At 48.0% G+C, this 25,778-nt stretch overlaps 1 protein-coding gene across 3 annotated transcripts in view; it reads left to right on the forward strand.

Moving 5' to 3' along the window:
* The window catches only part of LOC123747159 (uncharacterized), a 471,756-nt gene that overhangs the window by 163,253 nt on the left and 282,725 nt on the right, over window positions 1-25,778 (forward strand). Inside the window, exon 1 of one of the 3 annotated variants that reach the window (XR_011224893.1) lies at window positions 16,659-16,901. The exons of the other annotated variants lie outside the window; for them this stretch is intronic. The gene's annotated coding sequence lies outside the window, so the exon portion shown is untranslated. Of the gene's footprint in view, window positions 1-16,658; window positions 16,902-25,778 lie in introns of those variants that run through there. 3 annotated transcript variants of the gene reach the window in all.

Raw genomic sequence — 25,778 nt, forward strand, 5'->3', positions numbered from 1 at the left:
CATGTTCCTATTGGCAGTTTGATCACTTATGGAGTGATGTTCTTGAGAATGGCATTGTTAGCTCGAGGCTCTTGATGGCTGAGCGTCTTGTGTTGTAGGTACTGTCCATGTGGTTGGGTCAGAGAGTTAATCTTAGTTACATTAGGCGGATACGTAAGAGTAAGGGAAGGTCTGATATACCTTCATATCTGATATCTCTGATATGATATCTGATATCTCTCTAGCCAGAACGGGATACAACTCTGGGCTGAGGGTTCTTAGTCAGTTCTTTATCTTGTGTAGCAATCAGGTGGAGAAATGTTTAAGACATCCACGATATTCTGTATATTCAAGATGGAAAATTTAACCTTTATTTTTATTTGTACTTCCGTATGGAAGTACAAATATGTACTTGTAAAAGTACAAATATGTACTTTTTTATTTGTACTTCCGTATGGAGTTTTGCAACCACTGCTGTCTCTCTCACGCACTATATAACTTTATTGTTTGTGAATGTGCTTGTGTCTTCACCTACACGTATGTGCAGGGAGAGCTCCTGCTCTTGGGCCCCGCCTGCCTGGTAGAACAACTCCATATATCTTGGAGCTTATACAGTTATAAGCCTTATACCAAACAAACCTAATAACTTTATACAAAACCTTATACGGTCTTGTGTCACAACTCTCCTTATTTGTTTTACATCATCTACAAATATCGATATATAAAACCCAATTCTAGTAGACAGGTCATTTACATGTACGAGAAACAGTGTAGGTCCCATCATTGATCCCTGACGATCATCATCTGTTACTCCTTCGTCAACCAGACTTCTCGCCCCCTCACTCTCAGTCTCTGACTCATATCTGTTAGGTAATAACTAATAATAATATCTTGAGGTTATCTTGAGATGATTTCGGGGCATTTTAGTGTCCCCGCGGCCCGGTCCTCGACCAGGCGCTCCACCCCCAGGAAGCAGCCCGTGACAGCTGACTAACACCCAGGTACCTATTTTACTGCTTTACCTTACCCAAGGGGGGAGTCGGTCGGCCAAGCGGACAGCACGCTGGACTTGTGATCCTGTGGTCCTGGGTTCGATCCCAGGCGCCGGCGAGAAACAATGGGCAGAGTTTCTTTCACCCTATGCCCCTGTTACCTAGCAGTAAAATAGGTACCTGGGTGTTAGTCAGCTGTCACGGGCTGCTTCCTAGGGGTGGAGGCCTGGTCGAGGACCGGGCCGCGGGGACACTAAAGCCCCGAAATCATCTCAAGATAACCTCAAGATAACCTATCCATGCTGAGTGCTTTTCCGCTTACTTCCATCCCTTGAGTTTGTGTAGTAACCTCTTGAGTCGTACTGTATCAACGACTCTCTGGCAGTCGAGAAATACCCATTCTGCCCAACCTTCTCTGCCTGGCCTTATTTTCGTTACTTTATCATAGAAAACTCTAATAGGTTTGCTAGGCATGATTTTCTTTCCTGGAAGGCATGTTGGGGTTTGTGTCCCTTGTGGACTATCCTTATCCTTATGGACTATCCTTATCCTTATGGACTATCGTTATCCTTATGGACTATCCTTATCCTTATGGACTATCCTTATCCTTATGGACTGTCCCTATCCTTATGGACTGTCCCTATCCTTATGGACTATCCTTATCCTCATGGGCTAGCTTTATCCTTATGGACTATCCTTATCCTTATGGACTATCCTCATCCTTATGGACTATCCTTATCCTTATGGACTATCCTTATCCTTATGGACTATCCTTATCCTTATGGACTATCCTCATCCTTATGGACTATCCTTATCCTTATGGACTATCCTTATCCTTATGGGCTATCCTTATCCTTATGGACTATCCTTATCCTTATTATTCCTTCGAGTACTCTGCAAGGGAGGCTTATAAGAGAGGTCTGTACTTAAGGTCCTCTTCTCTACCTCCTTTAGTGTTCTTGCGTACCGTTCATTACATTATAATCATTATCCTATATCACTATCACTATCATCCTATATCCTATATATATATATATATATCACATTATCCTATATCATATAACTATCAGTATAATCACTATCGTCACCCTAACCATCGTCGTCACTATCGCCAGTCTCGTCACAGTGTTGCTTTACCGTCTTGAAGACAAGCAGTTGCTCATTGACGTAATCGACTTGACTAAAGTTATTTTCAAGACACTCGTTCGAGGTCACAGCATCAGTAAGATGAATTTCCCCTCAGAACCACTTGAGATCTCTGTTTCTTGATCCATACGTGAAGAACGAGAGAGAGAGAGAGAGAGAGAGAGAGAGAGAGAGAGAGAGAGAGAGAGAGAGAGAGAGAGAGAGAGAGAGAGAGAGAGAGAGAGAGAGAGACAGACAGACAGACAGACAGAGAGAGAGAGAGAGAGAGAGAGAGAGAGAGAGAGAGAGAGAGAGAGAGAGACAGAGAGAGAGAGAGAGAGAGACTGATAAAGAGGAAGGGAGAGCAGGGCAGAACAGACTGATGATGCTGTAAGATGAACTGACATAGAGGCATGCATGCTGTTGGACACGCTAAATAACACCAGTCCAGAGGCAGCCAGCCAGTTAGTAAGGCAGCCAGCCAGTCAGTAAGGCAGCCAGCCAGTCAGGAAGGCAGCCAGCCAGTCAGTAATCCGGCCAGCCAGTCAGTAAGGCAGCCAGCCAGTCAGTAAGGCAGCCAGTCAGTCAGTAAGGCAGCCATCCAGTCCGTAAGGCAGACAGCCAGTTAGGAAGGCAGCCAGCCAGTCAGTAAGGCAGCCAGCCAGTCAGTAAGGCAGCCAGCCAGTCAGTAAGGCTGCCAGCCAGTCAGGAAGGCAGCCAGCCAGTCAGTAAGGCAGCCAGTCAGTCAGTAAGGCAGCCAGCCAGTCAGGAAGGCAGCCAGCCAGTCAGGAAGGCAGCCAGCCAGTCAGTAAGGCAGCCAGCCAGTCAGGAAGGCAGCCAGCCAGTCAGTAAGGCAGCCAGTCAGTCAGTAAGGCAGCCAGCCAGTCAGTAAGGCAGCCAGCCAGTTAGGAAGGCAGCCAGCCATTCAGTAAGGCAGCCAGCCAGTCAGTAAGGCAGCCAGCCAGTCAGTAAGGCAGCCAGCCAGTCAGTAAGGCAGCCAGCCAGTCCGTAAGGCAGCCAGCCAGTCAGTAAGGCTGCCAGCCAGTCAGGAAGGCAGCCAGCCAGTCAGTAAGGCAGCCAGCCAGTCAGTAAGGCAGCCAGCCAGTCAGTAAGGCAGCCAGCCAGTCAGTAAGGCAGCCAGCCAGTCAGTAAGGCAGCCAGCCAGCCAGGAAGGCAAGCAGCCAGTCAGTAAGGCAGCCAGCCAGTCAGTGAGGCAGCCAGCCAGTCAGTGAGGCAGCCAGCCAGTCAGTGAGGCAGCCAGCCAGTCAGTAAGGCAGCCAGCCAGTCAGTAAGGCAGAACAAAAAGAGACAGGGAAAAAGGCTGACAGAGTGACAGCTAAAGAGAGAGAGAGAGAGAGAGAGAGAGAGAGAGAGAGAGAGAGAGAGAGAGAGAGAGAGAGAGAGAGAGAGAGAGAGAGAGAGAGAGAGAGAGAGTTCAGCAAGAGATTAACAAGAATCATTCAGCAGGGGATTACAACGCAGGATTAGAGGCACCATTCAGCGAGGGATTTACAGTGGGAGATTGGTGATTATCTGGGAGTGGGGGTGGGGGGAGATGGGGGTGTTATGGGGCAGTAGTCAGCTGACCACCCATTAGGTCAGTCCCCCCCACCCCCCCTTACTTTAAAGTCACTTTAAACCTAAGAAACCTAAGACTAAGAAAAGTCACTTCTCAATACATCTATATCTCCCTCATTACGACTTCACTTTGACGGAAGGGAAAGGAGACGGAGGAATTCGAACTCTTTAAGTAACAAATCTCTCCAGTCGAACTCTTTTTCCTTATGACTTTCCAGTCCGTCTGGCCTGGAACTCATGCAGCTGAGTGACGCAGATTTGACTTTCCGGCTGGAATGGCTTCTCTTCTACGGTGCGGAGGAGAGGATTACCTTAGTGCGGGTTTTGGGTAGCCTTCCTCGCATGTGTTTGTTCTCACCTAGTTGCCATTTGGCTCTTTGGTCCCTCCTCTCAACCGTCTTCCAAATTTTTAGCAGTTCACCTGTTACCAGTGATGGTACATAGAGGATCTATCTTGAGGTTATCTTGAGATGATTTCGGGGCTTTTAGTGTCCCCGCGGCCCGGTCCTCGACCAGGCCTCCACCCCCAGGAAGCAGCCCGTGACAGCTGACTAACTCCCAGGTACCTATTTACTGCTAGGTAACAGGGGCATTCAGGGTGAAAGAAACTTTGCCCATTTGTTTCTGCCTCGTGCGGGAATCGAACCCGCGCCACAGAATTACGAGTCCTGCGCGCTATCCACCAGGCTACGAGGGTGGACATGCACAGGATAGTGGTAGGCACAGAGCGTCTGCTCATTCCTTTAGTATCCATGGTGATATTCCATCCGGGCTAAATAGCCTTTGTCACGTCTAACTCTAACAAATGCTTCCTCACCTCCCCACTGGTAATCACAAACTCCTCTAGTGGTGTCTGGTTCGATATTCCCTCTCATTTCTGGGACACTTGTCCTTGCTCTACTGTGAAGATCTCCTGGAATTTGTTATTGAGTTCACCACACACCTTGTGGTTTGTGGTGAATCTGTCACCCTTGTCCTCAGTTTCATTACCTGTTCCTTTACTGTTGTTTTCCTCCTGATGTGACTGTGCAGCAATTTAGGCTGAGTCTTTGCCTTGCTTACTATGTCATTTTCGTATTGTCGCTCTGTCTCTAACACTGTGTGTGTGTGTGTGTGTGTGTGTGTGTGTGTGTGTGTGTGTGTGTGTGTGTGTGTGTGTGTGTGTGTGTGTGTGTGTGTGTGTGTGTGTGTGTACTCACCTATTTGTACTCACCTATTTGTGTCTTCAGGATCGAGCATTGACTCTTGGATCCCGCCTTTCGAGCCATCGGTTGTTTACAGCAATGACTCCGGTCCTATTTCCCTATCATATCTAGTTTTAAAATTATGGATAGTATTTGCTTCCACAACCTGTTCCTGAAGTGCATTCAATTTTTCCACTACTCTCACTCTAAAAGAAAACTTCCTAACATCTCTGTGACTCATCTCAGTTTCCAGCTTCCACCCATGTCCCCTCGTTCTGTTACTATTCCGTATGAACATTTCGTCTATGTCTACTCGGTCAATTCCCCTGAGTTTTTTATGTTCCTATAATATCACCCCCCTCTCCCTTCTCTTTTCTAGAGTCGTAAGGCTCAGTTCCTTCAGGCGCTCTTCATACCCCATCCCTTGTAATGCTGGGACGAGTCTCGTTGCAATCTTCTGAACCTTTTCCAGTTTGGTTATGTGTTTCTTCAGGTGGGGACTCCATGATGCCGCGGCATACTCTAAGACTGGCCTCACGTAGGCAGTGTAAAGCGCCCTAAATGCCTCCTTACTTAGGTTTCTGAATGATGTTCTAACTTTTGGCAGTGTAGAGTATGCTGCTGTCGTTATCCTATTTATATGTGCCTCAGGAGATAGATTAGGTGTTACGTCCACTCCCAGGTATCTTTCTCGAATCGTTACAGGTAGGCAGTTCCCCTTCATTATGTACTGTCCCTTTGGTCGCCTATCACCTGATCCCATTTCCATAATTTACATTTACTCGTGTTGAACTCCAGTAGCCATTTCCCTGACCATCTCAGCAACCTGTTTAAGTCCTCTTGGAGGATCCTACAATCCTCTGTCATGTGTGTGTGTGTACTCACCTATTTGTGCTTGCGGGGGTTTAGCTTTGGCTCTTTGGTCCCGCCTCTCATCTGTCAATCTTACTGGTGTACAGATTCCTGAGTCTACTGGGCTCTATCATATCTACATTTGAAACTGTGTATGGAGTCAGCCTCCACCACATCACTGCCTAATGCATTCCACCTGTTAACTACTCTGACACTGAAAACGTTCTTTCTAACGTCCCTGTGGCTCATGTGGGTACTCAATTTCCACCTGTGTCCCCTTGTTCGCGTCCCACCAGTGTTGAATAGTTCATCCTTGTTTACCCGGTCGATTCGCCTGAGGATTTTGTAGGTAGTGATCACCTAGCAGTAAATAGGTACCTGGGAGTTAGACAGCTGCTACGGGTTGCTTCCTGGGGTGTGTAACAAAAATGAGGCCTGGTCGAGGACCGGGCCGCGAGGATGCTAAACCCCGAAATCATATCAAGATAACGGCATTACATACAATTGTATCATTTATTAACCTTTTCCATATGGTTGTTAATATCAATTAAATAAAAGATAATTTTGGTTCGTTTAACTGGAAAAAAGTTTGTGCAAGAAAAACGAGAGTGAAATGGGGGAAAAGAGAGAGAGAGAGAGAGAGAGAGAGAGAGAGAGAGAGAGAGAGAGAGAGAGAGAGAGAGAGAGAGAGAGAGAGAGAGAGAGAGAGAGAGAGAGACAGAGAGAGAGAGAGAGAGAGAGAGAGAGAGAGAGAGAGAGAGAGAGAGAGAGAGAGAGAGAGAGAGAGAGAGAGAGAGACAGAGAGAGAGAGAGAGAGAGAGAGAGAGAGAGAGAGAGAGAGAGAGAGAGAGAGAGAGAGAGAGAGAGAGACAGAGAGAGAGAGAGAGAGAGAGAGAGAGAGAGAGAGAGAGAGAGAGAGAGAGAGAGAGAGAGAGACAGAGAGAGAGAGAGAGAGAGAGAGAGAGAGAGAGAGAGAGAGAGAGAGAGAGAGAGAGAGAGAGAGAGAGAGAGAGAGTAATAATAATACACACAACAATACACCCATACAATAATAAATACATACCTATTATACAAACCAGAATATATAAAAGCTACCCGTATACTTACATATCACTCACTATTTCCAGGCACGAACACTGACAGCCAAGCCTAACAGTGTAACTACTAATTACCTCCAACTAATTAACTAGGCCCCCTGGGCGATGATGAGGTACGGGTAATTAAATCACCTGTCTGTTTACCTGAGGCGTTTAAACAACATATTAATCAATTTAAGCATGACAGCTCTATCACAGAAAACGGTAAACTGATTCATTTTTGGGCTGTAACCATAGGAAATGTTCGCTGGGAATGTGGCTAAATGTTGATGAGTGTGACAAGAATGTTGATGAGTGTGACGTTGATGTAACAAGTGTAGAACACAGGAAGAATATGAGGGGAAAACTTGGGCAGATAAGTGTATGGGAAGCAACTAGTTCACTTAAATATTGCATAGGACCAATAGTTCTACAGGGACTAGTATTATATACGTATAGAATATTTTGTGATAGTGCTGGAACCAGGTCTACAAGCTGTCAGGTATGTAGAGTGCCAGGTATACATTGTGTCAGGAATACATAGTGTCAGGTATACATAGTGTCAGGTATACATAGTGTCAGGAATACATAGTGTCAGGTATACATAGTGTCAGGTATACATAGTGTCAGGAATACATAGTGTCAGGTATGCAGTGTGCTAGAAACATAGGGTGTCAGCTATTTATCAACATAAAATGACAACCATCTTCAAGTGAAGTTAAGACAAAAATATGCACAGACAGCGAGACAGACTATATATATATATATATATATATATATATATATATATATATATATATATATATATATATATATATATATATATATATATATATATACATATATATATATATATATATATATATATATATATATATATATATATATATATATATATATATATATATATATATATACAGGAAATCATACAGAGACAGGCAAGTCACATACACATTCAGAAATCAGACAGGCACACACACGTGTGTGTATTTACCTATTTGTGAAGGTGAGTGTGTGTGTGTGTGTGTGTGTGTGTGTGTGTGTGTGTGTGTGTGTGGTTACCAGGTGGAATGCATTAGGCAGTGATGTGGTGGAGGCTGACTCCATACACAGTTTCAAGTATAGATATGACAGCTCCCAATAGGCTCAGGAACCTATACAGCAGTTGATTAACAGTTGGAGAGTCGGAACCAAAGAGCCGAAACTTAACCCCCGCAAGCACAACTAAACGAGCACAAACACACACAGATAAGACCCCTAATAATCCCTATAAGACACCTTAAGCACCGCTAAGAGAAGAAGAAGAAATGAATCGACATGTTTACACCTGACTCCAAAACCCCTGGCTCTATTGTCTTACACAAAAGAGCTCTTCCCACTCTCCGCCAGCGCCGGGGCTCTTCGTAACCCATTGTTCCATTTGGCTTTAGATTAGAAAATTCATCCCTTCCGACCGGAGAATGATCCCAGATTAGTTCGAGGAGAATAGAATCTCAAACCTATTACCACCATTTGCAGGGGAATTAAGGCCTGCTTTTTGACTTTTCGTGCTTGAAATCGACCACTCCGTTTCCTTGGCCGATACGCAAGAGCAAATTCTATTCTTGGGTGTTGCGTAATTACACACACTGAAGCACAATTACAGTGTAGTATAATTAGTATTGCGTTATCAGTATTGCATAATCAAAGCGTTGTGTAATCGGTGTTGTTGAATCAGTATTGCATAATTACTGTGTTGTGTAATAGATTTTGCGTAGTTACAGTGTTGTGTAATCAGCATCGCGTAATGACAGATCTCCCGTAAGAATTTTTTACTAGAAGACTTAATTAACTCAGTTCACGTCGCTGATCTGACTGCGTATGTGCGTAGTAAATATCAACGAAAACAGGTTAGGTTAGGTTAGGTTAGGGTTAGGTTAGGATAGATTAGGTTAGGTTATAGTTAGGTTAGGTTAGGGAGTCAGTACAATAGTCAACAGTTGGCTTAAAAGACGGGGTCCAAGAGCTAACACCTCGATCCATCAGGCACAGTCTCCGGTGTTCTACAGTCTCCGTGGTGTAGTGGTAAGACACTCTCCTGGCGTTCCGCGAGCGTTTTGTCATGGGTTCGTATCCTGGCCGGGGAGGATTTACTGGGCGCAAATCCTTAACTGTAGCCTCTGTTTAACTCAACAGTAAAATGTGTACTTGGTTGTAACAACGATTCTTCGTGGCGGGGATCGTATTCCAGGGACCTGCCCGAAACGCTACGCGTAATAGTGGCTCTACAAGAATGTAACAACTCTTGAGTATCTCAAATAAAAAAAGTGAATACACACACACATGTCCCCCATGCCCAAGGGTGGTACAGGAAGGGCATTTACCAGCGCCGCAGTGAATTCCTCCACCTTGTGAAGGTCACAGAGGTCTTGTTTACGTTAATGAGTGGTCTTCCCTCCTTCTTTGCCCTGTGGATTTTCCAGGGCTGGAACTTTACTCTGCAAACGACGAGATAGTGGTCGGTGTCCCAATCTGCGCTCTGGAAGCTGCGGGTCAGTTTGACATTTCTCAGATTGTTACGCCTAGTAAGCACCAGGTCGAGTTGGTGCCAATGCTTAGGCCTGGGATGTCTCCAGGAAACCTTATGCTGGGGCTTGGTGTCGAAGAAGGAATTGGTGATGCAGAGATCATGACGGCAGGAGAACTCCAGGAGGCGCTGCCCACTCTCTTTCATCTTCCCAAATCCAAACTGGCCCAGGCAGGAAGGCCAAGAGCTGTGATCAGAACCAACTCTTTCATTAAAGTTTCCCAGGAGGAAGACTGGCTCTTGTTGAGGTATGTCTCTGAGAGCTAGGCCGAGGTCATCATAGAACTTGTCCTTCGCTTCAGTAGAGGAGGTCAGTGTTGGTGCATAGGCATTGATGAGGCTGACCATTCCTACTGCTGTATGAAGCTGAAGTTTGATGATCCTTGCAGACCCCTCCATGAGCAGTACTATGGACGCCTAACAACCTGTTCCTAATGGCGAAGCCAACGCCATGCTCCTTTACCTCTTCTGGAGGTTTGCCCTGCTAGAAGAAGGTAAAGTCCTTGTCCCATATGCTCCTGGTCGCGGGCAGACGTGTCTCCTGCAGGGCGACTATGTCCATCTGGAGCCTGCGCAGTTAACTGTTGATCACAGCTGTCTTGCGGACGTCGTTCACTTCCAGTAGATCTTTCAAGAGACCCGGTGTCTTGGTCCTTACATTCCATGTGGCCAGTTTGAGAGCTGGGTGGCTCTGTTTGGTGGCTCTTTTGCCTGGTGCATGAGTTGACGATCCGCTTATTGGATTGTGGCCTAAGCCCCACGCACCCAGTGGAGCAGGCGGACCGTGGCGGGACAGCACCTTATTGGCTGGGAGCTGTCCAGCTTGAGGCGGACGGTAGCTGTCTTATGAAATCGGGTGATTTCTCCCACCGACGGAAGCAACCCCTGGCGCCTTACTCTACGCTTATTGTAATAAGTCTGTTGTAATACTTTATAATCATCTTAGTTCTCAAGTTAAGCTCTAGACCAGAGTCTTGAATGCCAAAGATCTTATGTGAAACTTGAAGAAAAATTATTAATTATTAATTATAATGAAATTGCTAGAGATAATGGGTGATGAAGCCCCAGCTGGTGCCAGTGGCACTCCAGCTGATGCCAGTGACACCATTGGAGCCCCATCTGACTCCAGTGAGAGCTCATACGACACCAGTGGCACCCCATACACTGATTCCTCATATGACACTACCTCGTACAGTGCCACCCCCACTGACGACACAAGGAAGGTACGGAAGAAGCCCAGAGGAATCCCATCTCGTGCCAATGGGAGCCCATCATGTTCCTCTGGAACCCAAAGTACTGCTTCTGGAGCCCAGCTTAGGGCGGTCGGCGTCCAGCTTGGCGCGGTCGAAGTCCAGTTTGGGGCGGTCGGCGCCCAGCGTGGCGCGGTCGGAGCCCAACTTGGCGCGGTCGGAGCCCAACTTGGTGCGGTCGGAGCCCAACTTGGTGCGGTCGGAGCCCAACTTGGTGCAGTCGGAGCCCAGCTTGGTGCGGAAGGAGTCCAGATTGGCGTGGAATTAGGAGCCCAGCTTGGCGTGGAAGGAGCCCAGCTTGGCGTGGAAGGAGTCCAACGGGGCGTGGAAGGAGCCCAACGTGGTGAGGAAGGAACCCAACGTGGTGAGGAAGGAGTCCAACGGGGCGTGGAAGGAGCCCAACGTGGTGAGGAAGGAGCCCAACGTGGTGAGGAAGGAGCCCAACGTGGTGAGGAAGGAGCCCAACGTGGTGAGGAAGGAGCCCAACGTGGTGAGGAAGGAGCCCAACGTGATGCAGCTGGAGCCCAAAGTGGTTCTCCAGCCCAACGTGATGCAGCTGGAGCCCAAAGTGGTTCTCCAGCCCAACGTGGCGCAGCTGGAGCCCAAAGTGGTTCTCCAGCCCAACGTGGCTCAGCTGGAGCCCAACGTGGTGCTGCTGGAGCCCTACGTGGTGCTGCTGGAGCCCAACGTGGTGCTCCAGCCCAACGTGGCGCAGCTGGAGCCCAAAGTGGTTCTCCAGCCCAACGTGGCTCAGCTGGAGCCCAACGTGGTGCTGCTGGAGCCCAACGTGGTGCTGCTGGAGCCCAACGTGGTGCTGCTGGAGCCCAACGTGGTGCTGCTGGAGCCCAACGTGGTGCTCCAGCCCAACGTGGCGCAGCTGGAGCCCAAAGTGGTTCTCCAGCCCAACGTGGCTCAGCTGGAGCCCAACGTGGTGCTGCTGGAGCCCAACGTGGTGCTGCTGGAGCCCAACGTGGTGCTCCAGTCCAACGTGGTGCTGCTGGAGCCCAACGTGGTGCTCCAGCCCAACGTGGCGCTGCTGGAGCCCAACGTGGTGCTCCAGCCCAACGTGGTGCTCCAGCCCAACGTGGTGCTCCAGCCCAACGTGGTGCTCCAGCCCAACGTGGTGCTCCAGCCCAACGTGGCGCAGCTGGAGCCCAACGTGGTTCTCCAGCCAAACGTGGCGCAGCTGGTGCCCAACGTGGTGCTCCAGCCCAACGTGGTGCCCCAGCCCAACGTGGTGCAGCTGGAGCCCAACGTGGTGCTGCAGCCCAACGTGGTGCCCCAGCCCAACGTGGTGCAGCTGGAGCCCAACGTGGTGCCCCAGCCCAACGTGGTGCCCCAGCCCAACGTGGTGCAGCTGGAGCCCAACGTGGTGCTGCAGCCCAACGTGGTGCTGCTGGAGCCCAACGTGGTGCTCCAGCCCAACGCGGTGCCGGTAGAGCCCAACCTGACGCCGGCAGAGCCCAACCTGACGCCGGCAGAGCCCAACCTGACGCCGGCAGAGCCCAACCTGACGCCGGTAGAGCCCAACCTGACGCCGGTAGAGCCCAACCTGACGCCGGTAGAGCCCAACCTGACGCCGGCAGAGCCCACCGGGGCACTAGCAGAGTCGAACGTGTTCCGGGCTTTGACCTCAGACCCGCTGAGCCACCTGGCGTCCAAACAACGTCATTTCTAATCACCAACTACCAAGAACACGCCAAGGCGGCTGAACAATACCAGCAGCGCCACCTACATCACCACACCATCTTCCCCGAGGTACCGTGGGTGTGCCCGCCGCGTACCACGTACCAGGAGGCGTACCGCGAGTTCTCCCCTAGCACGGTACACCACGTGTGGCAGGAGAACAACGAGGCTATGAGACACAACCGGCAGAAGGTCTTGGATCAATCCCGGATGTCCCCCGGATTCCGGATTGACACGGCGCCGTCCTCCCTCCCACGCACCGCGTACCAAGACGGGTACCGCGGGTACTCCCCTGAAACGGTACTCCGGATTAGGCGGGAAAACGCCGCCGAGGTGCAACGGAACAGACAACAGGCCGTTTTCCCTACCCAAGGGGACGCTGAGGGTCCCATCCCACTAGCTAGGGAGAGGATAGGCGAACCTTTCCATAATCTTCTATCCTCTAGACGAGGCAATATCGATATTCCTAGCTTTTTTCCCTACACCAAACCTGACGCGAGCCCTTAGGGGATACAGGAGAGCCCTTAGGGGATATCTGGGAGCCCTTAGGCGGATATCTAGGAGCCCTTAGGGGGATATCTAGGAGCCCTTTAGGGATATCTGGGAGCCCTTAGGGGATACAGGAAAGTCCTGAGAGGATATTAGAGCCCTTTGTGATGTTTTTAGACACATGTTTCAGATATTCGTTCTATTTCTTTTGTCAAAAGCCAGGGTAGGTTGATATGGGGGAGGTGTTACCCATGCAGCAGGTCCCTCTCTCCACAGCGCCGAAAGTCTCTAATGGAAAGGCAAACGCCAATACGATTGGTTCCAGCGCCGTCGCAGGAACTGTCAGAACGAAGTTGATGGTAACATCGAACTGCCTTAGAGGGGCTCCAGCTCCGGACCTGACCTCGAAGTTGATGAAAAACGGCACAGGGACTCGAACCCCGGAAACCGCCGTGGTCGGGGCCGGAGAAGAACCACCCCATCAAGGGCAAGAACGACCCCAGCCTCCTGAAACAGAGCCTGTTGGGCCGCACGACCCCCAGGAGGTGGACGACCCGGTCCCGCACCAACGGGTTCTTGACAGAGATCGTCACAGCCCTCTTTCACCCGAGGCCCGCTTCCTTCACGACCCGGCACAAGGAAGAGGGATAATTATAAATGACAACAAGAGCCGTCTAGTGATAATAGTGCTACATAGCCTTCCTGACTTGGTGCCTTCTTTGGTAATGACTTACTGTTATTATAACTATTATGCGATCTATATATATATATATATATATATATATATATATATATATATATATATATATATATATATATATAATAAGTATATAAATATATAAATAGTCTTTATCGTGGCCAAACACCTTTTTTGTAACTTGAGTGTGTGTGTGTGTAAGTGTATGTGTGTGTGTATGTGTATGTGTATGTGTGTGTACTCACCTAGTTGTGCTTGCGGGGGTTGAGCTCTGGCTCTTTGGTCCCGCCTCTCAACCGTCAATCAACAGTGTGTGTGTGTGTGTGTGTATGTGTATGTTTATGTATGTGTGTGTGTGTACTCACCTAATTGTGCTTGCGGGGGTTGAGCTCTGGCTCTTTGGTCCCGCCTCTCAACCGTCAATCAACAGTGTGTGTGTGTGTGTGTATGTGTATGTTTATGTATGTGTGTGTGTGTACTCACCTAATTGTGCTTGCGGGGGTTGAGCTCTGGCTGTTTGGTCCCGCCTCTCAACCGTGTGTGTGTTTGTGTGTGTGTGTATTACCGCGTGTGTGTATGTCTGTTTGGGTGTGTTTGTTGTGATTTATATATCAAAGCCAGACAAACAATCCCGCGGACCACAAAAGCCTTGATTTTGTATTTGCAAATTGTTTGTCCGAACAAACAGGAATACAACGAGTAGCGAAGCAACATTATTCGCGGTTGTATTCAATACGATACCACTAAGGGGTATCAAATACCCCATTAGCGCCCCTCTAGGTATGTTGTTAGGGATCAGACTACTGTCCCTGGGCTGGCTTTTTTTTTGTGGGCACTGGGGTACAGTGGAAGATCTTGCCTGCTACTTCCTGGGTGCGGGTTCGCACCTCGCTGGGTCACATGGATGTAAGCAATAAGATGCTTATCTTAACATACTAAGTAGGTTAGGTAAGGTCTGTGTTTTCTATGAATCTTTTTAAGGGTATCTATTATGTTAAGTATGTCACCCATGCACATATTTAATAAGTCAATATTGACTTATTAAATTTGCGAGAACGGGTTGGATGGATATAGGTGTGTGTGTGTGTGTGTGTGTGTGTGTGTGTGTGTGTGTGTGTACTCACCTATTTGTGCTTGCGGGGGTTGAGCTTTGGCTCTTTGGTCCCGCCTCTCAACCGTCAATCAAGTGGTGTACAGATTCCTGAAGGAATGTGTGTGTGTGTGTGTGTGTGTGTGTGTGTGTGTGTGTGTGTGTGTGTGTGTGTGTGTGTGTGTGTGTGTGTGTGTGTGTGTGTGTGTGGTGTTTGCATGAAGTATAAAATATTGAGGAGCGGCGTGTGCAGGAGCGGTTGTGCAAGGAAGACATACATTGTTGATGTGTTGCAAGCGGTGATTTATAACAAGATGCAGGAGCGATAGTTATATATGGGCGTATCCCGCTCTTCCAGGACGGCCACAGGCGCCTGTTATCACTCGCTATCTACCATGATAGTTGATAGCTTATTACTATGATAGCCCGACGCAGCTGTCTAACTCCCAGGTACCTGTTTACAGCTAGGGTGAACAGGGCCATCAGGGTGATCACCTGGTAGCACCTATTCCATTAGAGGACACAGACCCGGGGGGGGGGGGGGCAGCTCTGACATTCTTAACATTGTGTAATCTCGTCCTCCTTTGGGGTGGACGGTAGAGCGACGATCTCGCTTCATGCAGGTCGGCGTTCAATCCCCGACCGTCCACTAGTGGTTAGGGCACCATTCCTTTCCCTCCGTCCCATCCCAAAGCCTTATATCCTGACCCCTTCCCAGTGCTATATAGTCGTAATGGCTTGGCGCTTTACCCCCCTGATAGTTAGTTCCATTCCCTTACGTTGCATTGGGTAGTTATGAAGTCCATAATGGCTGTTCTCTTAGTGTGTGTGTGTGTGTGTGTGTGTATGTGTGTGTGTGTGTGTGTGTGTGTGTGTGTGTGTGTGTGTGTGTGTGTGTGTGTGTGTGTGTGTGTGTATATGTATGTGTGTGTGTATGTGTGTGTGTGTGTGTGTGTGTGTGTGTGTGTGTGTGTGTGTGTGTGTGTGTGTGTGTGTGTGTGTGTGTGTGTGTGTGTGTACTCACCTAGTTGTACTCACCTAGTTGTGTTTGCGGGGGTTGAGCTCTGGCTCTTTGGTCCCGCCTCTCAACCGTCAATCAACAGGTGTACAGATTCCTGAGCCTATCGGGCTCTGTAACCACTGTGTGCACACACTGTGTGTGTGTGTGTGTGTGTGTGTGTGTGTGTGTGTGTGTGTGTGTGTGTGTGTGTGTGTGTGTGTGTGTGTATGTGTGTGTGTGTGTGTGTTCTCCCTCCCACATCCATCACTCTTCCTCCGTCACACTGGGCCCTCCTCCCCCTCCATCAGTGGGCCTGCAGCGCCTCCATCGCCCCCCCCAGGAGGGCAGCCAGGAGGTAGTTAAGATCACCTGGCGGTAGTTAAGATGACCTGGAGGTAGTTAAGATGACCTGGCGGTAGTTAAGATGACCTGCGCGCGTGTACGCAAGCCTTCCATCACTCTCCTCCTCTATACTTTAACCCACAAACTTCACCTCGGCCCCCGAAAAAAAGTTGATGGTAAGCAATAAGTCAAAAAATTACATCACGATTGGGTTATCATTTGCCGCCTCTAGTGTGTGAGGGGGGCGGGGGCGGGTGGGGAGGGCATATATATCTCCCGCCCCCCCCCCCCTTCTGTGTTATCAGCGCGTTCGTCATCGTGGTGAGGGGGTGATAGCAGCCCCCACACACCCCCTACGGAGGAGGTCTGGGTCTATTGTGAGGGAGAAAGCAGGTTGATGGCGTGTGATGAAGAGGGAAGGGGGTATTGGAGGAGGGGAGGAGGGGGCGTTTGGTGGGTAGGGGGAGTTTGGGCGGTAAAGGGGGTGATGGGGGATTAAGCCAAGATCAGCATACACAAGTATTATACACAATATATTGCTGGTGTATGTTAAAAGGTTCACCCGTAACGACACACACACACAAGGACTCCTCCGGGTCTCCGTTGAAGTGTCGCGTTGAAATGATTGCATGACACTGTCGTTTTGGGGGGGGAAGGGGGTGTCGCTGCCGCAGTCTCCCCCTCCATAACCTGTTCTCCTCCCTGGCACTCCCTGGCACCATAGTCTCCTAACCCAAGGAACCACAGTCAGTAGCAAGCAGCTAGTTGGCCCGTCATCTCATCCAACTCCGGTAATTTCGTCGTCGATTGTTCCCACGTGTGACTTTAGTCCTCTCCCTTAAGTAACGTAACGACCCCCTTCTCCCCTCCTTGAGAGGGTAGGAGGAGGGGGTCCTCCTCACCTCTCAGGTAACGTAGATTACCTCTGAGGTAACGCGGAGTGGGTCGACTAACGCGGAATGCAGTGTGCGTCGCGCGCCGCGGATCGCTAAGATGTGAGTAGTGATTGACTGGATGCATCCTTCGCGGATGACTTGTTAGTCACGGTGTCTTGGGGGACGTTGAGTCACGCAGTCATGTCACGGACGCTTGCCGGACTGTCACGGTGCCTTGCCAGACTATCACGGACGCTTGACTGACTGTCACGGTGCCTTGCCAGACTGTCACGGACGCTTGACTGACTGTCACGGACGCTTGTCAGACTGTCACGGACGCTTGCCGGACTGTCACGGCCGCTTGCCAGACTGTCACGGACGCTTGCCTGACTGTCACGGACGCTTGACTGACTGTCACGGACGCTTGCCAAACTGTCACGGTGCCTTGCAAGACTGTCACGGTGCCTTGCAAGACTGTCACGGTCGCTTCCCAGACTGTCACTTACCTCTGTGGCAGCACTTAAGAGCGAGTGAAGACGCTGGATTAAGTGGTTCCACTTGACGCTCCAGGTCGCTGAATACGCAATTCTCTCACTTAATCCGGAGTTTATCGCTACAGTGAACACGCTTATATCTCGAGTTATCCGGAGTTTACACGCCACAGTTTACTTGAAGAACATTACTTGTCACTTTCAACACTGGACACTACTTAATATATAAGTTTACGAATCTTGGAAGGTGGGGGGGGGGGGGGAGGATAGCCAACTAGCCTCACCTCTTGCAGGGGAGGATAGCTAACTAGCCTCACCTGTAGGGGAGGATAGCCAACTAGCTGCACCATCTGCAGGGGAGGATAGCCAACTAGCTTCACCACCTGCAGGGGAGGATAGCCAACCAGCCACACACCTGCAGGAGAGGATAGCCAACTAGCCTCACCTCTTGCAGGGGAGGATAGCCAACTAGCCTCACCAACTGCAGGGAGGATAGCCAACCAGCCACACCACCTACAGGGGAGGATAGCCAGCCACCTACACCACCTGCAGGGGAGGAGGATAACCAACTACCTACACGACCTACAGGGAAGGATAGCCAACTAACCTCACCACCTGAACGATCTACCTGACCGCACCAGCTGACAGCCAGCTGGTCGTCCTGTGGGTGGGGAAGGGGGTGGTGGGGGGTAGGGGGGGGGATCTCAGATACAACGGCGTGCCACTTGTATCGACCACCTTCATCGGAACGGGCACCGTTCGCTTCACTGTTAGTGTGACCTGGGTTCAAAGCCGTTAGGGAAGGGGGGGGGGGGAGTTAAGGGGTGGGGGGGCAGGGAAGGGGGGTGACTAGGGGGGGAGGGGTATGAAAGTAGGGGAAAATGGGGGGGAAGACACAGGGTAAACATTATTATATTTTGTGGTTTGTAGTAATGGTTGAACGAGTGAGAGAGAGAGAGTAAGGGGTGAGAGAGAAAACGGAAGAGGGATAGACGAAGAGGAGGAGGAAAAGGGGAAGAAAGGGAAGGTAAAAGGGAAAGATACAGTCACTGTTTACATGTGGTTTATAACAGGTTTGGGAGTGAGACATATTCCCCCCTTTCTCATTCCTTTTCTCCTTTCTCATGCTCCTATTCATTCTGTCTCATCAACACTATACCTAGGCCTCCTGGTGTACGTATAGGGAGTAAGGGAGGTAGGATAAGAGGGAGGGAGGGAGAGAGAGAGAGAGAGAGAGAGAGAGAGAGAGAGAGAGAGAGAGAGAGAGAGAGAGAGAGTGAGTGAGTGAGTGAGTGAGTGAGTGAGTGAGAGAGAGAGAGAGAGAGAGAGAGAGAGAGAGAGAGAGAGAGAGAGAGAGAGAGAGAGAGAGAGAGAGAGAGTGAGAGAGAGTGAGAGAGAGTGAGAGAGAGAGGGAGAGAGAGAGAGAGAGAGAGAGAGAGAGAGAGAGAGAGAGAGAGAGAGAGAGAGAGAGAGGGAGAGAGGGAGAGAGGGAGAGAGAGAGAGGAGAGAGAGAGAGAGAGAGAGAGAGAAGAGAGAGAGAGAGAGAGAGAGAGAGAGAGAGAGGGAGAGAGGGAGAGAGAGAAATAATCTGATAGATAAAAATAATTTTAATATCCTCATGAGTTAGAGGTGAATGCTATCTAATACGATGGTTGATATCCAGGTGAAGGATATCAACTGACCAGATGATTCTGATATCTTGATGGTGTAAGCATTGTGGCTATCCCATCCGAGCTCCAGGGATTAGGAAACTGAACCCTATGTCACGTATCATTAGGGGTCATTTCTTGACACGGGAGCCTTGAGGCTTAGCCCTATTAAAAAAGCCCCTTTTATATAACGGAATTGGGATAAAGGGGTTACAAAAGAGGCTTACCCCTATTAAAAAAGCCCCTTTTATATAACGGAATTGGGATAAAGGGGTTACAAAAGAGGCTTACCCCTATTAAAAAAGCCCCTTTTATATAACGGAATTGGGATAAAGAGGTTACAAAATATGCTTACCCCTATTAAAAAATCCCCTTTTATATAACGGAATTGGAATAAAGGGGTTACAAAAGAGGCTTACACCTATTAAAAAAGCCCCTTTTATATAACGGAATTGGAATAAGGGGTTACAAAATAGGCTTATACCTATTAAAAAGCCCCTTTTATATAACGGAATTGGGATAAAAGGGTTACAAAATAGGCTTATACCTATTAAAAAGATTCTTTTATATAACGGAATTGGGATAAAAGGGTTACAAAAGAGGTTTACACCTATTAAAAAAGCCCCTTTTATATAACGGAATTGGAACAAAGGGGTTACAAAAGTCATAAACAAAACAGCAAATAGGGGAAAAAACTTTTTTTCCCCCATTCTGAATTTTTTCTCCCTCTCAACACCCCTCTGCCAATTACCACGTAAATCACCAAGTAAATCCCTCGGAACTGACCATTGTAATGGGGCGGGGGGGGGGGGGGGAGGGGGGAGTTGACCCCTAAATGGGTGTATTTTACGAGGCTCGTGTACTATGGGTACACTTATAGGGGGATCCGGTCGGCCGAGCGGACAGCACGCTGGACTTGTGATCCTGTGGTCCTGGGTTCGATCCCAGGCGCCGGCGAGAAACAATGGGCAATTTCACCCTATGCCCCTCTTGCCTAGCAGTAAAATAGGTACCTGGGTGTTAGTCAGCTGTCACGGGCTGCTTCCTGGGGGGTGGAGGCCTGGTCGAGGACCGGGCCGCGGGGACACTAAAAGCCCCGAAATCATCTCAAGATAACCTCAAGATAACACACTTTGGATAGGAATGGTATACTATCCATCACGGACTATCCCCTTCACAAGTAGGGATAGTAGTTCAACCTTCTCTCTAAACTATCCAACCACCATTTGTTCCCCCTCTAACTATCCCCCTAACTATCCCCTGCAGCTCCAACTACATCCTCCTCTACTCCCCTTGTTCCTAATCCACTAATTCCTTGAGATTGTCTCTCATTTCTCCTTGCCTCTTATCTCATCTTCCTCATCTTGCGTTACGAAGCAGTTACGCAAGCACGAACGTGTACATCTTTCCTCAATCTTTGACGGCTTTGGTTACATTTATTAAACAGTTTACAAGCATGAAAACTTGCCAATCAACTGTTGTTATTGTTATAAACAGCCTCTTGGTGCTTCGGAGCTCATTAACTGTTTAATAATTGGAAACAAAGCCGCCAAAGATTGAGAAAAGATGAATGGGTTCGTAAGTGCTTGCGTAATTGATTCGTGAATCTGGCCCCCAAATTCGTAAGTGCTTGCGCAACGGCTTCGTGAATCTGGCACTAGGTTCGTCAGTGCTTGCGTGACCGCTTCGTGAATCTAGCCCCAGGTTCGTCAGTGCTTGCGTAACTGCTTCGTGAATCAGTTCCCAGGTTCGTAAGTGCTTGCGTAACTGCTTCGTGAATCTGGCCCCAGGTTTGTAAATGCTTGCGTAACCGCTTCGTGAATCTGGCCCCAGGCAATCGGGGTTGATACAGAGCTTACCACACGGCAGTTCGTAATCCTGGGGATTCATAATCCACAAATCCGGTGCTGCAGACACGAGACGGCGTTCGTAAATCCGGGGTCATGATCCAGTAATCCGGATTTAGCTTTGTCTTAGACAGAAAAACGCCAACGGGAGCAGAGGTGTGAGGGGATGGGCAGAGTGGAGCAGTGGTAGTGTTGTGGGTCGGGGGTGTGCCTTGTGTGCTCTGACGCATTTCGTGAGGCAAGGTGATGTCTTGTGACGCAGTTCGTGCGTCAAGGTGTTGTGACGCAATTCGTGCGTCAAGGTGTTGTGACGCAATTCGTGAGGTTAGGTGATGTGTTGTGACGCAACTCATGAGGCAAGGTGATGTGCTGTGACGCATCTCTTGTGTTAAGATGATGTGCTGTGATGCAGTTCATGAGTCAAGGTGATGTGTTGTGACGCAACGCATGAGTCAAGGTGATGTTCTGTGACGCAAAGAAAACAAATTCATCTATCTAAGGTTTCTTCAAATTTACTTACGAGGTGTAGCTCTTACGAGGTGTAGTTCTTACGAGATGTAGCTCTTACGTGGTGTAGCTCTTACGTGGTGTATCTCTTGCGTGGTGTAGCTCTTACGAGGTGCAGCTCTTACGAGGTGCAGCTCTTACGTGGTGTAGTTCTTACGAGATGTAGCTCTTACGTGGTGTATCTCTTGCGTGGTGTAGCTCTTACGAGGAGTAGCTCTTACGAGGTGCAGCTCTTACGTGGTGTAGCTCTTACGTGGTGCAGCTCTTACGGGGTGTAGCTCTTACGAGGAGTAGCTCTTACGAGGTGCAGCTCTTACGTGGTGTAGCTCTTACGTGGTGTAGCTCTTACGTGGTGTAGGTCTTACGTGGTTTATCTCTTACGAGGTGTAGCTCTTACGTGGTGTAGCTCGTACGTGGTGTAGCTCTTATGTGGTGTAGCTCTTTTGTGGTGCAGCTCTTACGAGGTGCAGCTCTTACGAGTTGTAGCTCTTACGTGGTGTAGCTCTTACGTGGTGCAGCTCTTACGTGGTGCAGCTCTTACGAGGTGCAGCTCTTACGAGTTGTAGCTCTTACGTGGTGTAGCTCTTACGTGGTGCAACTCTTACGAGGTGCAGCTCTTACGAGTTGTAGCTCTTACGTGGTGTAGCTCTTACGTAGTGCAACTCTTACGAGGTGTAGCTCTTACGAGGTGCAGCTCTTAGGAGTAAGGTGTCACCTCTACGTGTGTTGAGGTCACTGCACCTCAACACAAAATGTATATCACCAGGCACCCAAGGTGCTTGGTGAGGCACCTTGGGTGACCCTGTGGTGAGTTTCACCTTAAGTGTGTCTAGGAACCCCGGGGGGGGGAGAGAGAGAGAGAGAGAGAGAGAGAGAGAGAGAGAGAGAGAGAGAGAGAGAGAGAGAGAGAGAGAGAGAGAGAGAGAGAGAGAGAGAGAGGGAGGGAGGGGGGGGAGAGAGGGAGGGAGGGGGGGGGATGGAGGGAGAGAGAGAGAGAGAGAGAGAGAGAGAGAGAGAGAGAGAGAGAGAGAGAGAGAGAGAGAGAGAGAGAGAGAGAGAAAGAGAGAGAGAGAGAGAGAGAGAGAGAGAGAGAAGGGTAGACTATGCCATCTGAATATATACGAAAACAGAAGACACAGGTGTGTAGAGTGGCCAGGTGTAGAAACATGACCTAAGACCACACCTGACATTAACTACCACTTCAACTACCACAACATCCTATTCCACTACCACCGTCCCTACCTCAATTACCAGCGAAGGAGAAAGGGAGTGTCCAAGATAATAAACCAAGCCACATAGAATATTGTTGTCTCTGAAGAACTACATAATAAGGACTACATATAACTACTCATCTCCTCATAAATGAGGTGCTAAGAAAAGCCAGGAAAGTAACTACTCATCTCCTCATAAATGAGGTGCTAAGAAAAGCCAGGAAAGTAGCATCACTCACTATTAAGATGTAAGACAAAAACGTATGTCTAGTCGAGGAGGCAAAAGCAAGATGGGAGAGTAAAGATTCAAGCAGAGGCAGCTTCAAAAGGAAGGCAGCTTCACAAGGAAGGCAGCTTCACAAGGAAAGCAGCTTCACAAGGAAGGCAGCTTCACAAGGAAGGCAGCTTTAGGAAACTCCTGCGAGGTAAGACAAGAAATATGTGGCCATAGAGGACTTGCAAAGAGTGATGAACTCCGCATAGCAAACTTGAGGAAAGAATAATGGCAGTGAAAGAGGAAAGAAGCACAACAAAGGAACAAGAAGGGTAGCATAGGTGAGAATGAAACTGAAAAATGGGACACAAGTGCCGATAAGACATTTACTGATGCAGTAAAGTGACAGATCAATACATTAAGAGAGATAAAGGCTGTGGGACATCAGTAAGTCATGCACTGCAATAACCAGGAGCTGGAGAAGGTCCTGCTTTTTGATAATTTTCAATTTTCTTGGAAAATTCATAACAAAAAAATAGAAACAAAAACAAATAAAATATTTAAATTCTTCACGAAATTCTGGCTAGAGAGACATTAATGGAAATTAAACTATTGTAGGCTAGGAAAGTTTCAGAACTAAAGGAATCGACCAGTTAAAGTTATATTTAAAAAACGTTTGTCTGGCAAAATATTCTTGCAGAAAAGAAGAATTTATTCAAAGGAAGTATCACTACTTTCCAGGATATGTCTTAGGAGGATAGGCAGGGCACGCACCTGGGGATGCCCAGAACGCTGGTTCGAGCCCAGTCCTGGTACAGTGATTTACGTTATTGTGGTTCCCATATGTCTGCGTGTGTGATGTAACCCAAAATTATCGCAATATTGAAAACGAAACTGATAAGTGTTATATAATACGTGATCTTCACAGGAGGATACCAGAAAATATGGATGGGGTTGTTTTAAGTTACACAATTAAGAGTTGGCACCCAGTCAATCCTCCGTGGCCAGGACTCGAACCCAGACAAAGCGCTCACGAGGCGCTGGACGAATCTATTCCCACTTTTTAAACTCTCCTCAAAACTATCTTCGCACTTTTTCGAAAGTTTCCTCAGTCTCTTGAAACAATTCTCAAACTACTCACACATTCTCATCAAACTCTTCTCAGTATTTTCAAACTCTCCTCATGTTCTCTTCAAACTCTCCTCATCTTGTCTTTAAACTCTCCTCATCTTGTCTTTAAACTCTCCTCATCTTGTCTTTAAACTCTCCTCATCTTGTCTTTAAACTCTCCTCATCTTGTCTTTAAACTCTCCTCATTTTGTCTTGAAACTCTCCTCGTTTTGTCTTGAAACTCTCCTCATCTTGTCTTCAACTCTCCTCATCTTGTCTTCAACTCTCCTCATCTTGTCTTCAACTCTCCTCATTTTGTCTTCAAACTCTCCTCATGTTATCTTCAAACTCTCCTCATGTTCTCTTCAAACTCTCCTCATGTTCTTTTCAAACTCTCCTCATCTTGTCTTCAAACTCTCCTCATCTTGTCTTCAAACTCTCCTCATTTTGTCTTGAAACTCTCCTCATTTTGTCTTGAAACTCTCCTCATTTTGTCTTGAAACTCTCCTCATCTTGTCTTCAACTCTCCTCATCTTGTCTTCAACTCTCCTCATCTTGTCTTCAACTCTCCTCATCTTGTCTTCAACTCTCCTCATTTTGTCTTCAAACTCTCCTCATGTTATCTTCAAACTCTCCTCATGTTCTCTTCAAACTCTCCTCATGTTCTTTTCAAACTCTCCTCATCTTGTCTTCAAACTCTCCTCATCTTGTCTTGAAACTCTCCTCCTCATGTTCTCTTCAAACTCTCCTCATCTTGTCTTGAAACTCTCCTCATCTTGTCTTCAAACTCTCCTCATGTTCTTTTCAAACTCTCCTCATCTTGTCTTCAAACTTTCCTCATGTTCTCTTCAAACTCTCCTCATGTTCTTTTCAAACTCTCCTCATCTTGTCTTCAAACTCTCCTCATCTTGTCTTCAAACTCTCCTCCTCATGTTCTCTTCAAACTCTCCTCATCTTGTCTTCAAACTTTCCTCATGTTCTCTTCAAACTCTCCTCATGTTCTTTTCAAACTCTCCTCATCTTGTCTTCAAACTCTCCTCATGTTCTTTTCAAACTCTCCTCATCTTGTCTTCAAACTCTCCTCATCTTGTCTTGAAACTCTCCTCCTCATGTTCTCTTCAAACTCTCCTCATCTTGTCTTCAACTCTCCTCATCTTGTCTTCAACTCTCCTCATGTTGTCTTCAAGTCTCCTCATCTTGTCTTCAACTCTCCTCATCTTGTCTTGAAACTCTCCTCCTCATGTTCTCTTCAAACTCTCCTCATCTTGTCTTCAAACTCTCCTCATCTTGTCTTCAAACTCTCCTCATCTTGTCTTCAAACTCTCCTCATCTTGTCTTCAAACTCTCCTCATGTTCTCTTCAAACTCTCCTCATCTTGTCTTCAAACTCTCCTCATGTTGTCTTCAACTCTCCTCATGTTGTCTTCAACTCTCCTCATCTTGTCTTCAACTCTCCTCATCTTGTCTTCAAACTCTCCCCATCTTGTCTTGAAACTCTCCTCCTCATGTTCTCTTCAAACTCTCCTCATCTTGTCTTCAAACTCTCCTCATGTTCTTTTCAAACTCTCCTCATCTTGTCTTCAAACTCTCCTCATCTTGTCTTCAAACTCTCCTCATCTTGTCTTCAAACTCTCCTCATCTTGTCTTCAAACTCTCCTCATCTTGTCTTCAAACTCTCCTCATCTTGTCTTGAAACTCTCCTCATCTTGTCTTCAAACTCTCCTCATGTTCTTTTCAAACTCTCCTCATCTTGTCTTGAAACTCTCCTCATCTTGTCTTCAAACTCTCCTCATGTTCTTTTCAAACTCTCCTCATCTTGTCTTCAAACTCTCCTCATCTTGTCTTCAAACTCTCCTCATCTTGTCTTCAAACTCTCCTCATCTTGTCTTCAAACTATCCTCATCTTGTCTTCAAACTCTACTCATCTTGTCTTCAAACTCTCCTCATGTTCTTTTCAAACTCTCCTCAT

Source organism: Procambarus clarkii, chromosome 77 (genome assembly GCF_040958095.1).
Source record: "Procambarus clarkii isolate CNS0578487 chromosome 77, FALCON_Pclarkii_2.0, whole genome shotgun sequence".
Taxonomy (NCBI): Eukaryota; Metazoa; Arthropoda; class Malacostraca; order Decapoda; family Cambaridae; genus Procambarus; species Procambarus clarkii.